Here is a 13,211-nt window from a genome sequence, read left to right as displayed (position 1 = left end):
ATAGTTTGCACTGCTTCATCCTTCAATAACGACCTCTTTCTAATTCTGCAATACTTATCAGAATCACAAACCCATCAAGAAACTGTTGATCATGCATCTAGTAGCAATACTACTTGCTTGCAATGCAGAGATTCTTTAGAAAGATATGCAAAGCAGCTAGTGCCATATAAAGCCACGAACAAGTTTTACTGAGGATCCCTGAAGCTCAAACAATAAAGCGCCAACAGTGCCAAGATCATGGTTTTGATTCCCTGGGAATGCATGAACTTAAAAAACTTAAAATAAAATAAAGTGCATACCTTATCTGTCATAAAATGCCTCCAGCTTCCTTTGTATTACCTTAATGCGATTAATCAGGCCAAGATTCTGAACACTGAATGAACGTTGTTGGTGTGTAAATGTTGATAGCTAAGTGTTGCATGTATTTATCCGTCTTATACACATGCATGCACAAAAGGAACTTTTGCAGATTCTTATCGGAATTGAAGCTTTGAGTTTTGGTACAATGAACTTTGACGATAAAAGACTTTAAAACCCAACAATCAGAATTTCAGCACTTCTGCCTGAGACTCAATCCATCCCTGCCTGCTCTCCATTTGGAGGCATTAGTGACTCAGAGTGGACTGTGAGCCAGTGCGTGACAGCTGGGTGAGGGGATTTTGGGGGTATGTATTGATCGAGTGGCTTCTTCTGGTGCCAAGCCTTGTCACTCCCACTCCTTTCACTCAATGGATTGCTAATAAACCTTTATGGTCATTGCAAGCACTAATCCCAAGCACATTTGTTAATTAGGAAGCAGCCCTTAACCAGACAGCAAGAACAGGGATGGGAATCGTAAGGAATTTAACAATACTGATTCAAGTGATTCTGTATTTTTTAACAAGTCTTTGTGATTTGGAGAAGACAGTGACAGACAATAGAAACTATTCCACTGCCCTCAAAGGCCTGTTTACTAATGATGATTATTTTAGATTACTAAACAATAATGCAGGGTTCCCAAACTTTGTGACAAATATATTTCCATGACCTTTTCATGAACTTTCCAAATTATTCTGATTACAGAATAAGAATATATAAAACCTATTCAAAGTCAGATCAATTCAATTTGGGAACAGGTTTGACCAATTAATTGAATCAAACCAAATTTTGTGGTTAAGATGAGACTGTGGCTTAAAAAGTCAATTTTCCGCAATTAATGATATATTTTAGAACATAACTAGAACAACTTTCAATCATTTTAGAAACTCCATAACTTTTCCAGGCCGCCAAAAATGTAAGTTGAAATTTCCTGATATAACCAGGTTTTCCTTGAATAACAGCAAAGAAAAAATAAATGGCATACAAGTACTTAATAAATGCATTCAAAGACATGTTTCATGTTTTAAAAATCTAAATACATACACACACACATCATGAAATGGTGAACTTTTTCAGACTGCAAGAAATTATGAATCTCTCACACTCCTTCCAGAGCTTTTAACCGAAATGCCACGGAAATCAATCATAAGAACCTCTCTCCATCTTTAAACCAGAGCAAGATGCAAGATCACAGAGTGAAGACAGAAAGAACACAAAAAATGCAGCGAGAGGTTATAGCACCATTTCATTCGCTCTTGGAAAATTTAACACAAGCGGTTTGCAGATCAAACACATCAGTCGTTTGTTCAATCACTGCTTCTCCCCACTGGGCACAACAGCAGGAATGAAAGAGGTCTGCATGGCTCCTGTAGTCTGTCTCCCTTTCTTTCTCTCTTTCCAAAGAGAAGGGAAGGGAAGGGTCGGGAAGGGCCACATTGAGCACACACGGGCGGAATAAGGCTTCACTTCAACCACAACCTAAGCACTACAGTTTTTCTGCATCTGGAAGGACTAAGGAGTCGTGCTTCAATTTGTCTCTGGAAACAAATGTGTTCAGCTACTGCCACAACATTTTTATTCAATAATGCATCACAATATTCAATTATCTCTGTGCTGTACAGCTACTTTAGATATTTGTATCAGTACTTTGCCTATATTTGTGTGTTCAGTTAATGAAAAAGCAGGTTTTAAATCATTTCCTTCACAAATTTAAATCACATAAATGATATATTTTTAAACAAACAATGTGTCGGCAGGCTTCGAACCTAAAAACTAATTTAAACAGTGCACACAAATCACATTTTCAGGAACGTAATTAAATAGTGCGCATGAAAACGAAGTATTTACAACACAACCACTCATTAATTCAACCGAAATCTGCATGAAAAAAGAAGAGAAGAAAAAAAGATGTAAATTACTCCGAAGCGCGCCTCTGACAGATTCCTGTAATTGAACGTTGCGAAGAACCTGGGAAAAAAAAAAAATCACTGCAGACTTCAGGTTCCTAATATCCGAAATCCTTGCTCATTGTATTATAATGACGTATCGTAATACATTCCCTGATTTGCAGGAGAATGTATTGAACAGCAATCACGGTAATTTCATTAGCACAGTAGAAGCCGGCTGGTCCCAGTGAAAAAGCTGAATGCCTAAGCAGAACGTTTTAACCCAGGAAAGACAGACAGAAAGAGATAGTCACACTAGCGTCAGGGGGTATCTGTTCAGATCTAAGCATTACTGTACTGTTACTGTACAAATTAGGCTGATCTGACCATTTTTATAGTGTTTCCATAATGTTTTTCATAATAGCAGAGTTTCTAGCTGTTTTCATAATGGTAAACACACGATGGGTGGCCAAGGAGCTCTGCAAAAGCTAAATAATATGCAGAAATTAAATCATTTGCACTAAACTTCTAATCAAAACAAAACAGAGTGGAGATAAAGCATAGACAAGTCGACAAAAGCATTAGCGTCCATCAGTACACTAAAGTGTCTATGTGCTAGCAGAGTTGGCAAATCTGCAACAACCCAAAACAAATATTTATTCGAGAAGGTGACAGACAGTTTGGGCGTTGTGAAATTTTTCAAGCTCATCAATGTTTCTGACAATTGCCCCCTGTGACCTTTCTGCCCATCCTCAACTGTAAACAAGCCGAGTTGAATCCTGATGAGACAAGTAGTGCTGAGCCCATAAAACAAACCACATCACATGCCAGTATGTTTGTGTGCGTGTGTGTGTGTTTTAAAGGCACCTACGTGAAATGGACTCATCTATTCAACTAAATATAGCTCACTGCTGCCTCTCTTCATCACTGGTGAATTAACACATCAATCAGTTTGGTCACTTGCTGGAAAAATAATATACAGTTTCAGATTGAGCCCTCGAGTCCAAAAGCATGGTTAAAACTCATGAGGTCTCGATGGTTTTGTGCGATATGAGAGCTTGTGGTTTGTGGTTCAGGAAAAAGTGAATGACACGATCATCTGACACGCTACATTCGGGTTGAATCAAGTGCCGTGAACTATCAATAACACAGAAAAGGTTCATTTACTTCCCTTCGCTGGGAAAAAACTGAAACAAAACAAGCTCTGAAGCCTGTCTGCTGTGTTTTGACACATTCGCTAAATGATTTTAAACGACACAGGCAGGTAATAACCCATACAAATATTTACCATGGAAATCACAGTCTCTGTCAAAACAACTTAAAAAATTACCAACGGACAGAAAATATATTGATGCAAGAATCTAAAGCTTTTTGTAAACACAAGGAAAGATGCTGGGGATCTGTGAAAAACCTTTTTAAATGCACAATCGCTTTACTAGGCAGTGGCTCAGTGTTTCATGTAGGTTGTCTACAAACCGGAAGGTTGTTGGTTCAATCCCCGGCTCCACCTGACCAAGTGTCGAGGTGTCCTTGAGGAAGACATCTAACCCCAGCTGCTCCCGACAAGCTGGATGGCGCCTTGCATGGCTGACATCGCCGTCTGTGTGTGAATGAGTGAGTGGATGGGTGAATGCAATTTGTAAAGCGCTTTGGATGACCATGGGGTCTGTTGAAAGCGCTAAGTCATCTCTCTGGGCACCAAACCCCTTCACTAAGGAAGAAAGCTGTAGTGTTTACAATGTGATGACAAGCGCTTATCAGGATCAACTAAAGTGTTTCAAAAGCATGTGAAATATTTAAAGTTCGCGGCATAGAATCTTTCGAATACGTCCGACAGTTTTACTCACCGGTCTGTTATTGTGGCAACATTTCCACGCCCGGAATGTGATGCTGAACGAAACAAACTGTGATTGGTTGTTTGCCATGTCAGTCAAACGTCCTTGGCCAATGAAAGGTGCCATGAATTCCAGACCTTCAGCCGTCAGTCTATGCGAGACTACACTGGACATGACAAAGCGACCATTGAAAATTAACGGCAGCCATTTATTGTCAGGGATTTGTGGTGTCAAGCATCCAGGTATAGACAGTATCACTGATTATACTGAGTTCTATTGACTGATCTATATACCGTATTTTTCGGACTATAAGTCGCACCTGAGTCGCATCAGTGCAAAAATACGTCATGATGAGGAAAAAACATATAAGTCACACTGGACTATAAGCCGCATTTATTTAGAACCAAAAGAAAACATTACCTTCTCCAGCTGCGAGAGGGCGCTCTATGCTGCTCAGTGTAGACTACAGGAGCAGTAAGCAGCATAGAGCGCCCTCTCGTGGCTGGAGAAGGTAATGTTTTCTCTTGGTTCATGTCAAATTAATTTTGATAAATAAGTCGCACCTGACTATAAGTCACAGGACCAGCCAAACTATGAAAAAAGTGCGACTTAGGGTGTACTCACACTGCCAGTTTGAACCGTGCCCGAGTGCGTTTGACCACCAAAGCGCGGTTCGTTTGACTAGTGTGAGTGCTCCGAATCGTGCCCGGGCGCGGCTCGATTGGCCGGCCCTGGCCCGCTTGGAAGAGGTGGGCCAGGGCACGGTTCAGTTGGACTCGGGCGCGGTTCGCATGCAGTGTGAGCGCTAACCGTGCCGGGGCACGGAAAAGGACGCTTTGCATCACGGTTTTGCGACGCTCCAAAACCAACATGGCAGGGAAAGGGTCGCTTTGGTCTATGGCAGAGGTGCAAAACGCATAAAAAAAACGAAAAACTGCAAAGTCCTTGCTGCACTTCAGCTGGTATCTTGCAAACATCCTCATACGAGCAGCACGATAACGTGAAAATGTTCGCGCCACTAAGGCGACACATCTGTTTAACAACAGGCTGTGGACCAAACAACACAAAATTATCCACAAAGAAAACAGCGCGATGCACTCCATTGTGTTCATAGAGCGCCGCTCTTCCTGTTTATCCCGAAACCGTCGCACCATAATGACGTAAGCGTGCTCGGGCACGAATGCTGAAACCCTATATGTGAGTGCAGGCCAGAGGGGGAGTGGGGAGGGGGGACAATCGTACTCGGGCCCGGTTCATGGCAACCGTGCCTAGTGTGAGTACACCCTTATAGTCCTGAAAATACGGTATAATGAATCTCTATTATAGACCAGTAGTTCTATAGTATTTTGTCGCTTCTCACCGTGCTGCGACCACTCGCATCCAGAATAGACACAGTGTTAGGAATCGTTAGATGTTTTACCTTTTAAGAATTCAAGCTTCGGGCACACCCCCTAACTCCACCCCCACAAAAAAACACAACCCCCACCACTCGCCCCCACCCCCTCTGATCTCATTGTCCATCCCGATGTTTCACTGTAGACTTCATCTGAAGCCAAATTTGTAGATATCGCCCAACCCTATTATAGCTGTTGTTTTTTCCTATGCTTTAGCCAGTAGCAGCAATTGACTACGCTACTTTAGTGGAAAACATGTTCACCATGGTAAATCTTTGTATGGGAGAAAATGGACAAACTTACCAAAAATGATTACACACACAGAGAGAGAAATAGATCACGAGTCCATCTAATCAAGGACTCACAACAGCATCCTCTTCTCCTCACTCCTGTAATGAGGGTCAACAGCTCTTGATTAGAATGAAGACGATGGGGTGGAGGGGGGTCAAAATTGCTCTTTTCACAGGATTGGACTCAGGATATCACACATGGATGAATCCACACTGAGACCCATCAGGCCGACAGGATGCGTAAATACCTCAAATAAACTTCATAATGCTGCTGCCTCATCCGATTTAATCATCGTGACTGTGGTAATCAAGGGTGTCTGCTGAATCATAAACGCATAAACACAAATCTGTTATTCTTCCATCTCCATTTTCCATGAAAAAGAACACGCCGAGCACAACCCAGTTACATAAACATAGGACGGGCACGAGAAAATGCAAATGTATACAACAATCTGTAAACTATGGAAGCATATGGGTAGCATTATTCAATTTGGGATGTAATATGCAAAATGACAATGCAATATGTAAAATGGCAATGCATTTCTGTATTTACATTTACATTTTCCAATACATTTGTGCAACGTTTGGTGCAAAATGAAAATGAAAATTAAATTACATAATTTTCATTTGCCATTTCCTACACCAGTTTTAATATGTAAAATGAATATTAATTTTAACGCTTTATAAGTTGCAAAATTAAAATGAAAATGTATTACAGAAATGATTAGATATGTCTAACATGTTAAAGCAAAAACTGTGGCAAAATGATCATTTAAATGCTATTTTTCTTAATTGCATTAACACTCACAGTCAAGACACTTGCGATTGCATTTTCATTCGGTGTCCCGCAATGAATGTAGCAAAACTCAATGTGCACATTGAAAATGCATTCCGAGCCGATCACGTGTCCCCGCCCTCGCGCCACGTCAATCATTGTGTGAACAAGGCGGGGCTTACAGAAGGTCAGAGACTCAAGTCTCAAGAAGAGGATTCAATCAAGTGAAACAACATGGACAAGACAGTTGGTCCGTGTATGTTTTGATCATTTCGGTTTATGGCTTCAATATTTCATTCGGACTTGTGGGCGGAGCTGAAACGCTGCTTTCATCTGATTGGTCAAATCGGATCGGTTTTCATCTGACAGCCTTCAGCTGAAATGTCTGAAACTACACTCACTGTTAATTAGCATAATATTTGAATCAGATGTAGCTGGGCACATAATTCGTGCTGCTGAGACCTGCAAATTATTTCTAGGTTGTAGTATTGTATGAATATTGTCCCACTGATAAAAACAGTCCAAATAGTTCTGTCCCTTTGGATAACAGTGAAGTGGAAATAAATATAGTTAAATTTATGAAATAAAATTAAATAGGATTTTTTGGGAAGGTAAGTCTGGCCAGTTATACAAGCAACACGAGTCGGACGAGTCTGAAGATATGAGCTGAATTGGGTGAAACATTAAAGTTCTAGTCTGTGTCAATTACTCTCATAATAAATAATAATAATAATGTTAACTGTATTTTTCGGTATAAGTTGCATCAGTCCAAAAATACGTGATGACGAGGAAAAAAACATATATAAGTCGCACTGGACTATATGTCACATTTATTCAAGACCAAGAGAAAACATTACCGTCTACAGCCGCGAGAGGGCGCTCTGGGGTAGGCTACAGGAGCACTGAGCAGCATTGAGCTAATTTTACTATTTTTATTTAGAAATGTAACTATATTCATTTTTACAATTATTTATTAATGTCATACACACACACACACACATACCTAGTGTCTTATGACTTAAAAGATGAGAGTGGTAAATGTTACAGACATGGAACTGTTCAGTCTATTATTGATTTTAATTTCCACTTCACTGTTATCCAAAGGGACAGAACTATTTGCACTGTATTTATCAGTGGGACAATAATCATACAATACTACAACCTAGAACTAATTTTCAGGTCTCAGCAGCACGAATTATGTGCCCAGCTACATCTGATTCAAATATTATGCTAATTAACAGTGAGCGTAGTTTCAGACATTTCAGTGCTTCACTCGCACTGACTCTTATTCTGCCTGAAAGAATGACAAGACCGAGCTGAAGGCTGTCAGATGAAAACCGATCCGATTCGACCAATCAGATGAAAGCAGTGTTTCAGCTCCGCCCACAAGTCCGAATGAAATATTGAAGCCATAAACCGAAATGATCAAAACATACACGGACCAACTGTCTTGTCCATGTTGTTTCACTTGATTGAATCCTCTTCTTGAGACTTGAGTCTCTGACCTTCTGTAAGCCCCGCCTTGTTCACACAATGATTGACGTGCCGCGAGGGCGGGGACACGTGATCGGCTCGGAATGCATTTCCAATGTGCACATTGAGTTTTGCTACATTCATTGCGGGACACCGAATGAAAATGCAATCGCAAGTGTCTTGACTGTGAGTGTTAATGCAATTAAGAAAAATAGCATTTAAATGATCATTTTGCCACAGTTTTTGCTTTAACATGTTAGACATATCTAATCATTTCTGTAATACATTTTCATTTTAATTTTGCAACTTATAAAGCGTTAAAATTAATATTCATTTTACATATTAAAACTGGTGTAGGAAATGGCAAATGAAAATTATGTAATTTAATTTTCATTTTCATTTTGCACCAAACGTTGCACAAATGTATTGGAAAATGTAAATGTAAATACAGAAATGCATTGCCATTTTACATATTGCATTGTCATTTTGCATATTACATCCCAAATTGAATAATGCTACCCATATGCTTCCATAGTAAACCTATACATAAAAAAATAATTAATTTAAGTTTAAGTAATATAAAATTTTATTTTAATAAACTCAACTGCAAAACAAAACGCTATGGTCTCTATAAAATATTTATATGCAATGATATAGAAATAATCAATATATTAATTTCTAAATCCACTTTTTGTCTTTTCTATTCAATGCTTTCTTCTGCCAAAGCAACTATGTCTTTGAATGATCTTCATTTAGAGGGCTTTTCTCTTTAATTTGACAAATTAACTGGCTTATCGTGTAATTCGCTCAATTAGCGTTTTTAATTGATTGAAAACCCAAATATAAAACAAAACCATTGTCAGAAATGGTTTCATACTAATGCAAACTGTTTAAACATTCTTCCCATGCCTCTTTTTCTCTACAAAAAACATTGTTTAAAATGAAAAAAGAGGGAAGTAAAATAAAACCCAAAAGTCATTTGAAATAACTGACAGAGCTCGAGGCAAATATCATCTTCTGTATCTCTTGGCAAGACACTGCTTTGGCCATAAGCGGCTCTGTCCTCGAGTGACCACAATATTGAGTCAACAAAGGGCCGAACCCTCCATACATTCAATCCCCAAAATAATTCAGCATCACATATATAGTGCGCTTCTCTTCCGAGGGTCGTGACCCTGAGCTTTATGAGCTCTCAGGGTAACAAAAGGCGGCTGAGGAACCTCCGCATGGCCTCAGATTCTTTCCTCTTTTTGTTGTTTTAGTTTTGAGTCTCTTCCCCTCTCTTTCACTCCTAAATGATTGCAGGAAGAAAGAAGAATAGCAAACACATACTGAACTAAATTTTAAGTAGAATATTTCACGAATAATTACAAAGAAAGTAGTCTGATAATCTCTGCAACAATCTGTAAAACATTCTTACAGTGTATTTGTAGCACTAATGATATGGTAAAAGTGCAATAGTAACTAGAACCAAAAAGACTTACCAACCAAAGTCAAAACCGCTCAACATCAAATTTCTATAATATCATGGTCCCTAAATATGACTCGGGTCACTCATTTGACTGCCAGGCACAAAACATAGATACAAAAAGTTATAGACATTATCAAGTGTAGGAAATAATACATTTTGAATGAAAAAAAGGCTGTGATAGACAGGATGTTCAATAGTCTTTGCCATATCTAATAATTTAAGACATTTTTTACAAATTTTGTGTCACTAGGAAAGTCCCATTTAAAAATAAAAAACAACAACATTCAGCTACACAACAATAAAACCCCTTTAAACAAGTCTCAGCCTCATTATCCTTTACAAAATATTACATATGGCATCTAGTATGACTAGGCAGACTGTAAAAAATGTGTACCTAATTGAACTTAAATTCTTAAATTTGTAAGTATAATAAAACAGGTTGGTCTACTTCAGTTATATCAAACCGACTTAAAAAAAAAAAAAAATTAGTTGGCATTGGTTAAATTTGATGAGCTGAAGTAATTGAAACCCCTGCCTCCATGACTTATTGACTAAATAATTTTTACATCAACAAAACTTGAACCGCTGACTAGTCACCCAACACTAAAACATTTTGAATCTGACATAAATTATTCATATTTCGAAGTAAATTACTACTCACACCAACACTACAATCAAAAATCCATATTTAACAATAATTTAGTTCTTCCTGTGGTCACCACAAGCTAATACGATCTCCACACCACTACTTATCAAAGACCAGGACGTTTATACTGTCTTTAGCATTTCGAATTAGACATTTAAACCCTAATCCAATATTACAAGACAAATCTACCAGCCTAAACCACTGGGAAGGCAGCAGGCAGAGAGAGAGAGAGAGAGAAGAGAGAGAGAGAGGGTTTGGGAACAGACAGTAGCTATTGTTCAGTGATTAGCACCAGCCCTGACTCCACATGGCAGTTGTACTCATGGCTTACTCACAGGATGAGAGCACAACGCTGCCGTTTTATTCCACACTCAAGGATATACGAAGCCGTTCGTTGACATCACAAGGACAGAGTACGCAGGACAGTAACCTTGCTCTGAGGCGAGCGAATCACAGCGCATATTTACAGTTGAGATTTATCCTCAGGTGCTCGGCCGGCGGTAATCTAACAGACAACTAAATAGCATGTGCCCTGATGAAAGGGGTCAGGGGGCGACGGCGGCTGCATTGATATAGAAATGATCACAGCCGGCACAAGGTCAGCAGAACTGTGCTTCAATTGACGAGAACGAGTTATTCATAAACCAGTCCTGATCTCATCAACACAACATCGTCTAATGATGCAGCAAGAAAAAAAGACTAGTACTTAGGCTGAAACACATTCAGTAGACCTGCTTTGAATTCAATGGGCGTTCGTTTCAGTCCGGGGGTTGAAACATGTGGCCTATAATTCATCTACACATCTACGTGACCAGAAAAGCCAGGTAACTTGTGATGCCTCTCGGTTCTACACACTAGAGCCATAAAAGCAGACAGTTGTCTCTGTGCTTCCAAACTATTGTCAGTCTATATGTAGATTAAAGCACTGATCAACTTTATTTATGGAGGTATTTCCAGACCAAATCAATCCATTCGGGTTCGCTACATTGCAGTTTCATCTGTCCTAAAGAAAATTTCATTTCACATAGGAGCCAATCGAACAAAAAACACAGAATCTATATGGAATCTCTATTATTGTTCAGTTTCCAAATAATCAGATTACAAAATAAAATACTAAACTACTGGAAATACATAAATATTGACTGATCATGTGTATATCTATCTATATAAAATACTGTATAAATAGAGAGACATAAATGTATACATAAAAATTATATATTTGTACATATAAACTATATCTATCTATATACACACACACAAATATGTTATATATAAATAGATTAAAATATTTATATATATATATATATATATATGCATTATAAAATAAATTTCAGAATATACATATTTTATAAGAAAATATAATAAATAATAAATATAATAACAATGCATGTGTGTAATTATTATTATTTACAATTTTACAACTTAAGTTCCATATTAAAATTGTGTTTCCCCCAAAGCATATACTGAGATATATATATATAGAGAGAGAGAGAGAGAGAGAGAGAGCGATGGAAAGAGATTGGAGATTTAGAGATTTGTTTTAAGTATAAAAGGCTTTTGTTTTAAGTATAAAAGGTTTTGCTCGGTTCCCTCCTCCACGGCACCGAACCTCTTCCAGCGGAGCTCGTTCTAATCTCAGACCGGGTGAGAGCATCCCTGAACCGGCTCCTGCAGGCAGCCACAGCCCCTCTTCCCTCCACCCAGACACGGATCAAACTGGCACCCAAGATTTAAATGATCAGATCTTGTACAAACCTATCAACTGCACCTTATCGCGGGGATCTCAAGGCATCAATTACGCATACAAGGAAATAAACGAAATCAATGAGCAAATTAAGCAATACATTTCATTTTAGTTTAGGCTTTATTGGGTGGAACAACATTTGGGTAATTTGGGAAACAATATTTTTTAGTCATGTGACTTACAGATGTGACAGACAAACAGATTGATTGCCTGATTTCACATTTTTCCATGTATCTACTCAATCGGCTTGTCTTAATGAACTAAAACAATGCTATTTTCTTGAATTATGATCCCTGATTGTAGTCTGTGCTGTTTATACAAAGCAACTTTCCATCTGAAATGTCAATATGCATGTGTTAGATCCATGCACAACCACCAACAGTAAAGACCGGAATAATTATCCATTGTGTATGGACTGCTAAAAACAGTCAAGTCATTTGAATGCATTTTTTAAAGCACAACACAAAAGCACGGATATTTTACACCCTTTTCGCTAAACACAGATTTTAATGCCCCCTTTGTTCTTGCTGGCTTTATTGACCACATCCATCAGGATCATTTACACACAGCAGTTTAACCATCTATCCTATCATCTACGAGATCGTCTAGGTTTTTTTTTTTTTTTTTTTGTAGAAGCATGCGTTACATCTCCAGATCATGCATTCACGTATTTCGCTACAATAAAGCCACGCATCAGAATGAATCATTCGCGCGAGTATTTGTGTATCACTCGTACCTGTGTTCAAAGTGCAACAGTTAAATCCACAGTTGGATTTTGTAGAGCCTCTCGGTGCTTATCGCGGACGGATTCGGGGTTATCGCTTTATTTTCCTGTGCAAAACGCCCGTATGAAGCCGTAAATGCACTCAACGCGTCGATGGCATGGTATTCTCCAGTCCGTACCTCAAGAAAGCGTCGCGCTTTACTATAGAAGCGTGGACTCACAGCTATCGCTTTAAAACGGAGCGTACCATTCTGTACCACTGTAGGGGAGCGGCGAGAAGAGAATGTAACGCGTATATGTTTTGAAGGGACTTAGTATAACTCAGTCACACAGTGATTGAGTTTAATATTTATTTTCATCTTATGATAGAGCGGAATATCTTATCATATTTTAAGAACCGAGCAAAAGTTTTTACAATGTTGTTGTCAATCATCCAAGTCAAATTGAATGGCATTCTCCCGCCCTTCATCTAGGATTCTCTAGCAACCCAGATGTTGAGTAGACTGTAAAAACAGACGGATGTGTCTTGATTACAACAATTAAGGTCATAATTCTGGGAGATGAGATATTGGTTGCATCTTTTTTGCTAATAAATACAGATTAATCATCTAATCTT

General features: G+C 38.7%; 1 protein-coding gene across 1 annotated transcript in view; it reads right to left on the bottom strand.

Annotated features, from left to right (window-relative positions):
• LOC113074146 (plexin A3) overlaps positions 1-12,835 on the bottom strand; it is a 167,481-nt gene extending 154,646 nt beyond the window's left edge. Inside the window, exon 1 of the mRNA XM_026246891.1 lies at positions 12,608-12,835. The gene's annotated coding sequence lies outside the window, so the exon portion shown is untranslated. The remainder of the gene's footprint in view (positions 1-12,607) is intronic.
• Positions 12,836-13,211: the final 376 nt, after the last annotated feature.

Source organism: Carassius auratus, unplaced genomic scaffold, assembly GCF_003368295.1.
Source record: "Carassius auratus strain Wakin unplaced genomic scaffold, ASM336829v1 scaf_tig00013767, whole genome shotgun sequence".
NCBI classification, from domain to species: domain Eukaryota; kingdom Metazoa; phylum Chordata; class Actinopteri; order Cypriniformes; family Cyprinidae; genus Carassius; species Carassius auratus.
This window is presented reverse-complemented; position numbering and strand designations above follow the sequence as displayed.